The sequence below is a fragment of the Cibotium barometz genome, chromosome 16 (assembly GCF_041138505.1).
Source record: "Cibotium barometz isolate CiBa-2024 chromosome 16, ASM4113850v1, whole genome shotgun sequence".
NCBI classification, from domain to species: domain Eukaryota; kingdom Viridiplantae; phylum Streptophyta; class Polypodiopsida; order Cyatheales; family Cibotiaceae; genus Cibotium; species Cibotium barometz.
Window position 1 is genome coordinate 52,323,613 of NC_141061.1, and position 12,042 is coordinate 52,335,654.

A 12,042-nucleotide genomic window follows, 5' to 3' on the forward strand; every position below is an offset into this window, starting at 1 on the left:
TGGTGAAAAAGTGCAGGATGTTGATACGGTGCAAGATGGTAATAAAGTCACAGAGGAGGATAATGATGTCTAGGAAAAGGCCGGTTTTTGGTGTTTTGTCCAGACATCATGCCTTGCAGCCATCGTACAGAATGCAAGGAAAACACGGGATTGTGGTGTTCCTGTAATGCAGCTGACATGCTAAGACAAATTAAAGCACGGGCTATTAGTTTTTATGATGCATTTCAGGGGAAAAGTGAGGTAAAAGGTGAATGTGGGACTGAAAAGGACAGCTCTCAGAGCTCAGGAAATGACCCAACAAAGAACTATGTGTTCAAGGAGCATTATGAGGCACAAGACACAGCTTCAGTGGAGGGTGATGTAAGTGCCCATATTGCTGTTGATCAGAAAGCATCAGAGTTGTTTGAAAAGCATGAGAGTAATCAGAGAACTGAACTGAGAGATGATATTGAATCGATTGCAGCAGGTAGTGTGAGACATCCTAATGCAAAGATGTATCGCGCGCCTGGGAGGATCCAACCAGCCCTTCATTTCAATTACGGCCAGCTTTAATTTTGGATCTCAATGGAGTGCTACTCACAATGGTGGTTGACTGCAGATATGCACAAACCCCCCTATTGGAATATGCTTGAAGTGACAGATATGGGTGGCAGGAAACTGTTAGGGCAAAAGCATGATGCTGAGAGGTTTGTGCATTGGTGCTTGGAACGCTTTGATGTCTTTATATGGACTTGTGCTAACAAGGTCAATGTAAACAGAATTTTGAGGTGCTTTATGCCTTTTCACGTCCACTGGTTCAAAGGCGTGCTTACGCAAGAGTTCTACACAAAGGAGACTAAGTTCCAGAGAATTACCAAGAAACCAGTGTTTTATAAGAAGTTGACCGTGTTTTGGGAGGCTTATCCTCAGTATTCACCAACAAACACTATCATGGTGGAAATGTAAGATTATCTTATGATAGTCCTCAGAGGCTGGCTTGATACATGGCTTGGTGTCGAGGATCGCGTCACCTATACTATAGATACGCCGCTACCAATCATGAAAGATGATGACAGCATAGCTGTGCGAAGGAGGTGGATGGACGAACATATGAACGAACTGTAGTATAGCGAGACTTGTGATCAGCCCATTATGTTCCCAACAAACTAAATGTAAATTTTTATTATGGAGTCCACTTTGGAACCTTGTATATGTTGTAGAAGTGTTCTAACTGACATAATGCGATGGCCGTTTTTGCACTCTTACAAAGCGGTAGACTGGATATATAAGTTATTGTCTTGATTACAGGTATCATTTAGTCTAAATTTGAAACACTGGTATAATGTAAAGTTTTTCAATTTTTGCTATAATGTTTTTGCACTACTAAATTTGAAACACTAGTATAATCTGTAGACTGCTACCTTGGTGCTACCTAGGTGTTTGCAGGCTACTACCAAGTGCTACCAAGTTCCTACTGCTAGGTACTGGTATACTGGTGGGTGATAGATTTATTTCCAGATGCTGCTAGGTTAGTATGCAGATGCTTGGTTTATTCCCAAGTGCTACCAGGCTAGTATGCAGGTGCTACCATACTACTACCTGCTACCATATCACTATCTTCTGCTATCTTGGTGCTACCTAGATGCTTGCAGCCTACTACCAAGTGCTACCAAGGTCCTCCTGCTAGGTATTGGTATAGTGGTATACTTTAGAAGCTCATTAATTGTGCATCTTGAGCAATATGGTCATGCCACATCATAAGACCCATAGTGTAAAAGAATACCTTGACATGTATGGAATGTGCCTAGTAAGATTTACCATGTACCACAATCTGAGCATCCCTAAGAAAGATCAGGCAAGTTTAATTATCATTCACAGACACCCACAAGCCTGGTGTGGCTCTTGGTGACCCTTGCCTGCAAGAGATCAGCATGAGTAGACGAGGATCCAAAAAAAACAAGTATGTCCAAAAGAAACAGTTTGAATTATTTTCAGCAAGCTATACATCAAAGGGAGTGGTATTGTAAATAGCCTCATATGCTTCTGGGGAAATCAAAAATCTCATCCCACGTCCTTGAACCTTTTCCATTGGGAACTTGATGGATCTTACAAGGTGGGATGGAAAAATAGCTTCAGGCTTGCGCCGTAATAGCTTATATTCATAGGGATTTCCTTTCTCTTGTTTGTACCATATTCCCTTGACAACAAATAAACCAGCAAGGCAAACATTCCCCCAGCCATCTGTTAGCTTAGTATCAGATTTTTGCTTCTGAGCTGTGCATTTCAAGACATAAAAATCTGCAAGCTCCTCATTGTCATGAGGAGCTATGACAGTAAAATTGTCACCAATGCAAAGTGCATCACTCAAAGCATCATGGTGTCCTTCGTATGCAAAATCTTCAACTTCATTAGCATCTCTGACATCTTCTGAAGGTTCAAGGGTAACATACTCCCACTTCTTGACATGTGACTTCCTAGAGCACCTCCTCCAAAGGCCTTGCATACAAGAATTGCAAAAGCATGATAGCTGCCTGCATCTGAGAGCTTTTCCATTTGTTAAAGAGTAACCTGAGACACAATGTATCCCACGAGCGCCATCCACAGATTTGCAGTCCCACTTCTTGCTTCTATCCACGTCGCCTTCCTTAACTTCCCAAAACACCCTGGTAACTGGTCTTACTTTGGATGCATATGTGGCAGCAGCCCCATCACACATGGTTTATCTTAAAAAGGCAACAACATCCTCTGCACATTGCAATTTTCTATAGTCTGCTCTTGAGTCAAATGTCTTTTGATAACAGCACCTGCATCATCATGTTCACCCTTCCCATGACCAGATCCCAAGAAATGATGTGTCATCTTTAACCATGTGAGAGTCCCATACCGGGCAACAAAGTAGAAAGGCCTCTTTGCCTTAAACTGCGAGGCTGCCCGGTCTGACCACACCCAATGCTCCTTGAGGGATAAGCCTAGCTCTTTCAACCATCCATGATGGAGCATGAAGCAATGTTGAACAAAAAGAGTATCATGAGTTTTATCATCAAAAATGTAAAAATGATAATACTTTTGAAGACTTCCTGCAATCTGCACATATGTAATATGGACAAATATTATAACTTGGCAAGAAAACCAATGCATTGATTGAATCTCATTTTGTTCTTTGAATGTATAATTTTCAGCAAAGTCTACAACTGAAACAACCACATCATCAGGAAATACACTTAGACACTCTTTAAATTGCTCAGCTTGCCATCTGTAGATAAAGTTGTGCATTATGAACTTTTGTAAGTGATCCCTAAAGAGGTCAAATAGTTCCCAGGTTGCATCTCCTTGTGGGAGAGAACTTTTCTTTTCTTTTTCTTGCCAGAATATGTTTCACCAACTTGAATGTCTTCAAAAATCTTCACCTTTATTGTGCGTACGCTACTTGATTCCTCCATAGGACATGTCGAAAGCTTCTTTGAGGGTCCACAAGATGGGCACTCTCCCATCAAACACTTCAAAGCAAAGAAGTCTGAATTGCTAGGCTTCAAACACAATACTGATTCCCATAAATTTGTAAGGCTTGAGTAAGTTTGTGTGTGAGCTATGCATTTTTCTCCAACACCACAAATGTTACATTGACATATACACTCTTTTCCATGCACACCTGGACCAGCTTGGCATAAATGGTTGATAGCATCTTGTAAGAATGACATCTGGACATGTGTGATGCAATAACAACTGTACCGATCTCGAAGCTTGCGTACAAAATAAGGCTTCAACTTTTCAAATGCTCTTTGGTGAATCTGTACCTCTGGATGACTCTGTTTAAAAGCAAGAAAGAATTCTATCTGCAATAAATCAGGACAAGAAATCAGCCTATGAACAACATATATAGCTTATAGAAGTCAAAGAATTAGAACTAACTTGATAATTTAGAAATTTTTCATGCCAGAAATAAACAATAGCTTTTAGATTAAAGGTTTGGAACAATAGATGTCGTGTTAAGAGTGGTAGCTATTTGGTTAGAGTGGATGCCACCAGGTAGATAAGGTAGCAACCATGTTAAGAGTGGAAACTACTAGGTGAACAATGGTGGCTTTTAGGGACAGAAAGGTAACTACCAGCTTTGGAATAGTAGCTGCCATGTTAACAGTGGTAGCTACCTATTAAGAGTGAAAGCCACCAGGTAGGTAAGGTAGCAATCATGTTAAGAGTGGAAGCTACCAGGTTGACAATAGTGGCTTTTAAAGACAGACATTAGGGGAAGGTTGAGGTCTATAGGGGCCCTTTAAGCTGCCATATTATGATTTTAATGACTTTTTGTTAAAATGTTAAGTTTCTTTGACTTTAGATACCTTCTTATTCTTCAAATGGCTAGAAGTTTGAATTTCAAAGTTTCCCGCCAAAATTGAATTTAAAATTGAGTGGGCAAAACCATATCATGTGACATATCTATGGAAAGAGCTCAGCGCGACGAGTAGATTCTGGATCTCTAATCTCTGACAAATTTTGAGCTCATATGTAGAAGTTATGGATGTCTGAAATTTTAAAAACTCCTTTTATGCATCTATTTATGCATAAAAATCAATATTGATGAAAATAACACTTTTATAATCAAAATATTCCCAATATGCATCTTTTTATGCATAGAAATTAATTGTAATAAAAATAACACTTTTATTATAAAAATATTTCTAATATGCATTTTTCTATGCATAGAATAAAAATAATACTTTTAGGATACACAAGCGGTGGGGATTACTCTTTTTGAATAATAAAAGATAAAACTTATTTCACAAAATTTAAGAAAATTTTACCATAACCTTCTTTGTATGGCTGACCATTTTTTAATTTTTTTCATTCTCAAGTTACTTAGAAATTATCCCAAATGGTTTAAAGCATTCTAATCTAATCAAATTTCACTTTTTAAAGAGAAACAATATGAAAAGTTTAATTCTAACAATTTGATTACACGTCTAGGATAAAGAAAGGCTGAACTCAAGAATGAAGAGAGGGGGAAAGCCTTTCCAACAAGGCATAGCATCATTTTTCATTTTAAAGAAAACAAAAATTAGAAAACCATTAAATGGAATAAAGAAAAAGTAGGATTTCTAGCTTACATGAATTTTTGTGAGCTTTCCTTTGGCTTGATGGTTTCAAGGATCTACTCTTGTTTGCCAACAAGAGTGGCCACCAATTCTTTTGAAGAGGAAATGGTCAAAAACTAATGAATTATCAATAAATTCAGTGTTTTTAACTCTGGGAAGGAGTAGAGTAACAGTGCATAAAACACTATTAACCATTTACAAAGGGGGAGGCTTAATTTATAGGAAAAAGTGACCCTCTAACCAAGCAAACTGATTCTAGAATTTTCCAGATCAGTTTGGTCAATTTTTGACCATTTTTAGGTCAGTTTAGCTTACTTTTTGGATCTAGTTGAAGCAGGAGAGAGGAGAGATGAAAATATCTCATTATTTTGTGAGTTTAAAACTCAACCACACATGTGAAATAGGCGCCTCCTTCATGAGGAGAATTTTCCCACACTGAGGTGTAAAAAATGCATCATTTCTTCTAAATATCTCTTCTTTTTTAACTAATAACCTTGTCCTTAGTCAACTCTTCATCTTATGTGAGTATTTACTCATTTTGGGAGGATTTTCTTTTATTCTTCAATTTATCTCCTCCCTACATTTGGATTAATCTAATTGGTCCATAGGAACCTTAATTCAAAAATTTTTAAAAATTTGGACCCTTAGGCTAAGGTCCTTTTTACCTGATTTCAATTTATTCCAATTGCACATTGGAAATTTTTTTGTGAATTTTTTTTCAAGGAAAACCATTTTAGATGCTTGGAGGATTTTTATATCCAAAAATATCTCAATTTTGAATTACCTCCCTCTAGACATTTTCTCTCTCTAGGCTAAAACAGGGTAAAATAGGATCATTCTTTTATTTCAGAGAGGGGAATAATTATAAGATCAGAAGGGGAGGTTTTTACACCTGCACACCTCAAAAGCTGGAGGGAGGAATCTTACATCCTACCCCACTTAAAAAATTGGTCCATAGGAACCTTAATTCAAAAATTTTTAAAAATCTGGACCCTTAGGCTAAGGTTCTTTTTATCGGAATTTCTTTTTGAATATTCATTTCAAGGGAAACCATTTTAGACACTAGGAGGATTTTTATATCCAAAAATATCTCAATTTTGAATTACCTCCCTCTAGACATTTTCTCTCTCTAGGCTAAAACAGGATCTTTCTTTTATTTCATAGTTGGGAATAATTATAAGATCATAAGGGGAGGTTTTTACACCTGCACACCTCAAAAGCCGGAGGGAGGAATCTCACAATTTCAGATTCGGTGGGTGATTTGAGTAAAATTTTCCTGAACTCGTCACATCGTCTTTTCTTGAAACTGACGAAGGAGATTAAGTCTTGGTCATAGTCTGATTCAGGGTTTGAGTCTGGAAAGGTTCTCCCTGAACTAACTTTCTCGAAGGGTAATATTTCAATTAACTACTTTACTGAGTTTCATTCATTGAGTATTTTGCTTAATTGAATTCAAAACTAATCATGAATTCCTATGAGGAATAAATTAATCATTTATCTAAAATTCTGACTTCGATAGTTTTTCTCAATTTTCTCATTACCATCCTAGGGAATATGAAACAGTAGAATTTTCTCTCACAGAGTATTTACTTATTCATTTACCAATATTCATGGGATTTAAACATAGGATTAAAGAGAACTCTTATTTTGATATAAAAATTTTGCATGCATCTATCTATGCATAAAATCCCAACTTCTATGGAAATAACACTTTTATATAAAAGAAAATCCTTTTATGCATCTATTTATGCATAAAAAATCAAATTTGATGAAAGTAACACTTTTATTTTAAAAAAATCTTTTATGCATCATTTTATGCATAAAAATCAATATTGGTGAAAGTAACACTTTTATAATTAAAAAATTTATTTCCAATATGCATCTTTCTATGCATAGAATTTAAATCTAATGAAAATCACTCTTTTATAAAATAAAAAAATAACCAATATGCATCTTTCTATATGCATAGAATTTAAATCTAATGAAAATCACTCTTTTATAATTAAAAAATAACCAATATGCATCTTTCTATGCATAGAATTTAAATCTAATGAAAATCACTCTTTTATAATTAAAAAAATAACCAATATGCATCTTTCTATGCATAGAATTTAATTTTTAATGAAAATAACACTTTCATAATAAAAATGCATTTTTCTATGCCTAGAATGAAAATAACACTTTTAGAATACACAAATGGTGGGGATTACTCTTTTTGAATAATAAAAGATAAAACTTATTTCATAAAATTTAAGAAAATTTTACCATAACCTCCTTTGTATGGCTGACCATTTTTCAATTTTTTCTATCCTCAAGTTACTTAAAAATTATCCCAAATGGTTTAATGCATTCTAAACTAATCAAATTCCACTTTTAAAAGAGAGACAATATGAAAAGTTTAATTCTAACAATTTGATTACTTATCTAGGATAAAGAAAGGCTGACTTTAAAAATGAAAAGAGGGGGAAAGCCTTTCCAAAAAGGCATAACATCATTTTTTTCATTTTAAATAAAATAAAAATTAGAAAACCATTAAAAGAAATAAAGAAAAGTAGGATTTCGAGCTTACTTGAATTTCTGTGAGCTTTCCTTTGGCTTGATGGTTTGAGGGATCTACTCTTGTTTGCAACAAGAGTGGCCACCAATTCTTTTGAAGAGGGAAAGGTCAAAAACTAATGAATTATCAATAAATTCACTGTTTTTGTCTTTGGGGATGGAGTAGAGTAACAGTGCATAAAACACTATTAATCTTCTACAAAGGGGGAGGCTTCTATTTATAGGCAAAAGTGAGCTTCTAACCAAGCAACATTCTAGAATTTTCCAGATCAGTTTGGTTAATTTTTGACCATTTTTGGGTCAGTTTAGCTTACTTTTTGGAACTAGACTTGAATTAGGAGAGAGGAGAGATGAAATATCTCAATATTTGAGAATTTAAAACTCCACTACACATGTGAAATAGGCACCTCCTTCATGAGGGGGAATCCCCACTCTGAGGTGTCAAAAATTTATTTTTTTAGTATTTCCTTTGGTCCTTAGTCCACTCTTCATCTTATGTGAGTATTTACTCATTTTTGGTGGGATGCTCTTTATTTCTTCAATTTATCTCCTCCATACATTTGGATGAATATGATTAGCCCCTCACAACCTTAATTTAAAATTTTCAAAAAAATATGGACCCTTAGGATAAGGCCTTTTGAACAGATTATAATTTATTTCTAATGCACCTTCTGATAGTCTTTTTGAACTTCTGTTTCGGGGGAATTTATTTTAATAAGAAGAGATATTTTTTCATGAAAAAATATCTAAAATTTGAATAACCTCTCTCTAGAACTTTTATTATTCTGAAGAGGGAATTGATTAGAAGGGAAGATACTGGACATCTTGAAGGGCTGGGGAGGAATCTTACATCCTTGGTGTCTCTCTCGACTGTCCATCAATGTGGAACATTATTAGAGCTGAATATTACGGATTGTATGGATGGCAAGGAATAATGCAGTTTTTAAAGGCATGCACTATTTTGATTTGGGATCAAAGACTGATCAACTCTCTTCATGTGTAGATGTTGTCATTACTGAAGTTCAGAGAGATGTAGCTAAAGCTGACAAGTTATGTAAAGTTACTCAGGCCAATGCCAAAATTGTGGATTTAGAAAGCCGCATCGTTGTGCTCAATCATACCAAACAGGAGGCGAGGCAGACATACAAGGTCCAGCTGTGGGAACTGATGGAAAAAGAGCATGACCTGTCTGGAAGGGTGGTCGCTCTACTGGAAGCCAGAAATATAATTGAAGAGTAATTAGTTGGGTTTCAGTGTTTTTAATTTTAGCTTGTATTTGGAGTTAAGCTTCTTCATATACAAAAGCTTTTTGTAATTTTGTGCAATTTATAATATAATTAATATGCCTTCTTTAAAAAAAAAGTAGCTACAAGTTCAATAGCTTGAGAGAACCACTTCAATAACATTTCAAGAAATATCCTCATAGTCAACATTTTAAGAATATCATCTTCCAAATGTCATTTTTTCTTTGTCTTTTAACGAGCATCTTGATATGGTTTACTTTCTACACATGTTTTTCTTTGTCTTTTAACGAACATCTTAATATGGTGATTTCTCTTAAAATAGTATGTGTCCTTTTGTATGATTTAAGGTGGATTGTAAATGTGATATCTTTAAGCTTACTTTATCTCTTCATGTTCTCCCAATCAACTATACTTATTTGCAAGTAACACTTATATAGGGACTTGATATTTTTTTTAATTTATGTTGATTAGAATTTGGAGTTTTAGTACACATTTGAGATTCATTTTATTATCATTATTGTAGGTATCATGAAATCCGACAAACCTTCAATTATGAAGAAGATTGTTACTCATTGAAATTGGTGCTTATCCAATGCAATTGACATGCATAAACTGTTTGATGGGGCCAACATTGGGCCAAGATCACCATAATACATGTACATTTTCCATTTCTCCAATGCATATAGTCTTTCAAAGATATGGGTTTGACTAATTGCATGTGAGAGAGAGAGAGAGAGAGAGAGAGAGAGAGAGAGAGAGAGAGAGAGAGAGAGAGAAGATAAGAGAGAGAGAGAGAGAGAGAGAATGGTCCAATTTTGTCTCTTAGGTGTGCCTCTGGCCATTCCACGTGGCACGGCTAATCAAGAGGCTATTGGTGCACTAAACAAGTGAAAATATTCCTCTAAATAGCAGCGTCAACTGCCATGCGGCACTCCTTCGCTTGCCTCTCACACTGATTTTTTTCTACTCTCATTACCTTTTCTCTCCGCCATTATCTCACGACCCTCTTAGTTATCTCATGACCCTCCTACACATTTTCACTCGTCCCTCCCCCACAGCTATCTTTCACCTTGGATATATTCTTCTGTTGGTGGCCGCCAAATCTAGGCTCAACCACCCAAACTCCATTGAGAGTCCTGTATCTTATAATCAATTCTAGTAGCAAATCTAGTTGACTGGCCAAATGTAGCAGATCAAGGTGGCCATTGTGCAGCTTTAGGGATGAGGATTACCACCACCTACAAATGGCAAGCTTGTACTCGCTTAATATATAACAACATGATCTTACAAGCTCCCAAGTGTACAACCAGATCAAAGTCCCATCGTCCGACATGGTTTCGTTGCCTGCAACCTGCCCTGTCTAGTGTAACGAAGATATGGAGTCAACTGATAAGAATCAAGTTCATGACCCTCAGCTATCTTAGGCTATCCAATTGTCACCTTAATGACTTGCAAAAATGATTGAGCATGAGAGCTAGTGCATGCAGTGCAAGTGGCACTTCGCAAAAAAAAACCGAGAGATTTGTTCAGCATGGAACTAGCACAGTTCCATGCCAACCAATCTCTCTTTTTTTTAAATAAAAAAAATTCACAATAAAAAATAAAATATACAATGTGGGAAAACTTTTGGCATGCATTACTCTTGCCATTTTTTGCATCAGGTAGCCAGGCTCATTTTGTCTAAATTTTGCAACATGACAAAGTGCTACAATCATTGAAACTTTAGGAAAAAAAATCAGTTGAGCATGGAACTAGACTCGCCAAATCCAAGATCAGCCAACCACACTTTTTTCCAAACTTCAGTAAATATAAGGTCTATAATTTGGGAAAACATGTCAAAATGATTTTGGCATGGATTAGTCTTGCCAATTTTTATAGACAACCCATCTCATTTTTTTTATAATTTTGATACTAGAGACTAAGTTCTATAATCATTGAGACCTCACAAAAAAACACAAAAAAAGAGGTTGGCTGAGCATGGAACTAGGTTGCACCAGCCCATGCCATATTCATGCTCAGCCAAACTCATTTTTAAAAATTTCACAGGGGAAATTTTATAAAATCTATAAATAAAAAATATCACACATGTGCATGTAAAACTCACATGCACATATGGACGCGCACGTGCACACACACACACACACACACACACACACACACAATAACACCATCTTATACATACATACACAAACAATATAAAGGCATCTCTCTCTCTCTCTCTCTCTCTCTGGCATGGGTGCACACACCCACACATACATTAACACCTTCTCACTTTTTTCGCCTATATTTATTATGTGGATTTCTTTGTGATTGTGTGTGTTTGTATGTTTTGTGATTGTATTGGTTTGTGAGTGTGTATGTGGTGTCTTCTTTCATAATGGCATAAAAAAGGTGCATCTTAGACACATGTAGCAAGGTAGCACATGATATGATCATGGAGGAGTATCATATGGATGACGATGGTAGCACATATGGCATGACAAGTGGTGGAAATGGTAGCACATGGATGGCATGGTAGTTGAGACACAACAGAAAATGAATAACACAGATGGCATGAGAGTTGAGACATAGTGGTAAATGAATAACATGGATGGCATGGTAGTTGAGACACAACAACAAATGAATAACACGGATGGCATGAGAGTTGCGACACAGTGGCAAATGAACATGGATGACAAGGGATTAATTAGCATTCAAGACATGGGTAACAATACGTGCAACAAGTAGAGAGAGGATAACAATGGTGAGTGGCCTGAGAATTGAGAAAAGAACTGTTAATGATGTGTACATAATTGGCCTTTCTTTTAAACGCAAAAATGATGTGGAAGATAAGCTACCATGTCACCTTTTTTAAAAATGTCATGTAAGGTAGTGCCACACAATCATCAACATGTGTTTTTGGTTTAAAATTTGTAAATTTCTTGTATAAAAAATCAAAGTTTAACTATTTCATGATGGTGAAAAGGAATTTTGCATTCTGAAAAATACTAGCATGATAGGTGGCTAGGGCAACCCAACAACCACGTCAACATTTTTTTATGTGGAAAGAAAGCCAGGCCAATTACCATTGCCTCTAGTCTGTGTTTGTATTAATTACAAATTTCTTATCAAGAATAATGATATATTTACCTATTCTCGAAGCATAAGGTTTTTATACTTCATATGTTTGG

The 12,042-nt window shown here is 35.9% G+C and overlaps 1 pseudogene; it reads right to left on the reverse strand.

Annotated features, from left to right (window-relative positions):
• Nucleotides 1–2,703: 2,703 nt before the first annotated feature.
• On the reverse strand, nucleotides 2,704–3,419 carry LOC147630735 (uncharacterized; annotated as a pseudogene).
• Nucleotides 3,420–12,042: the final 8,623 nt, after the last annotated feature.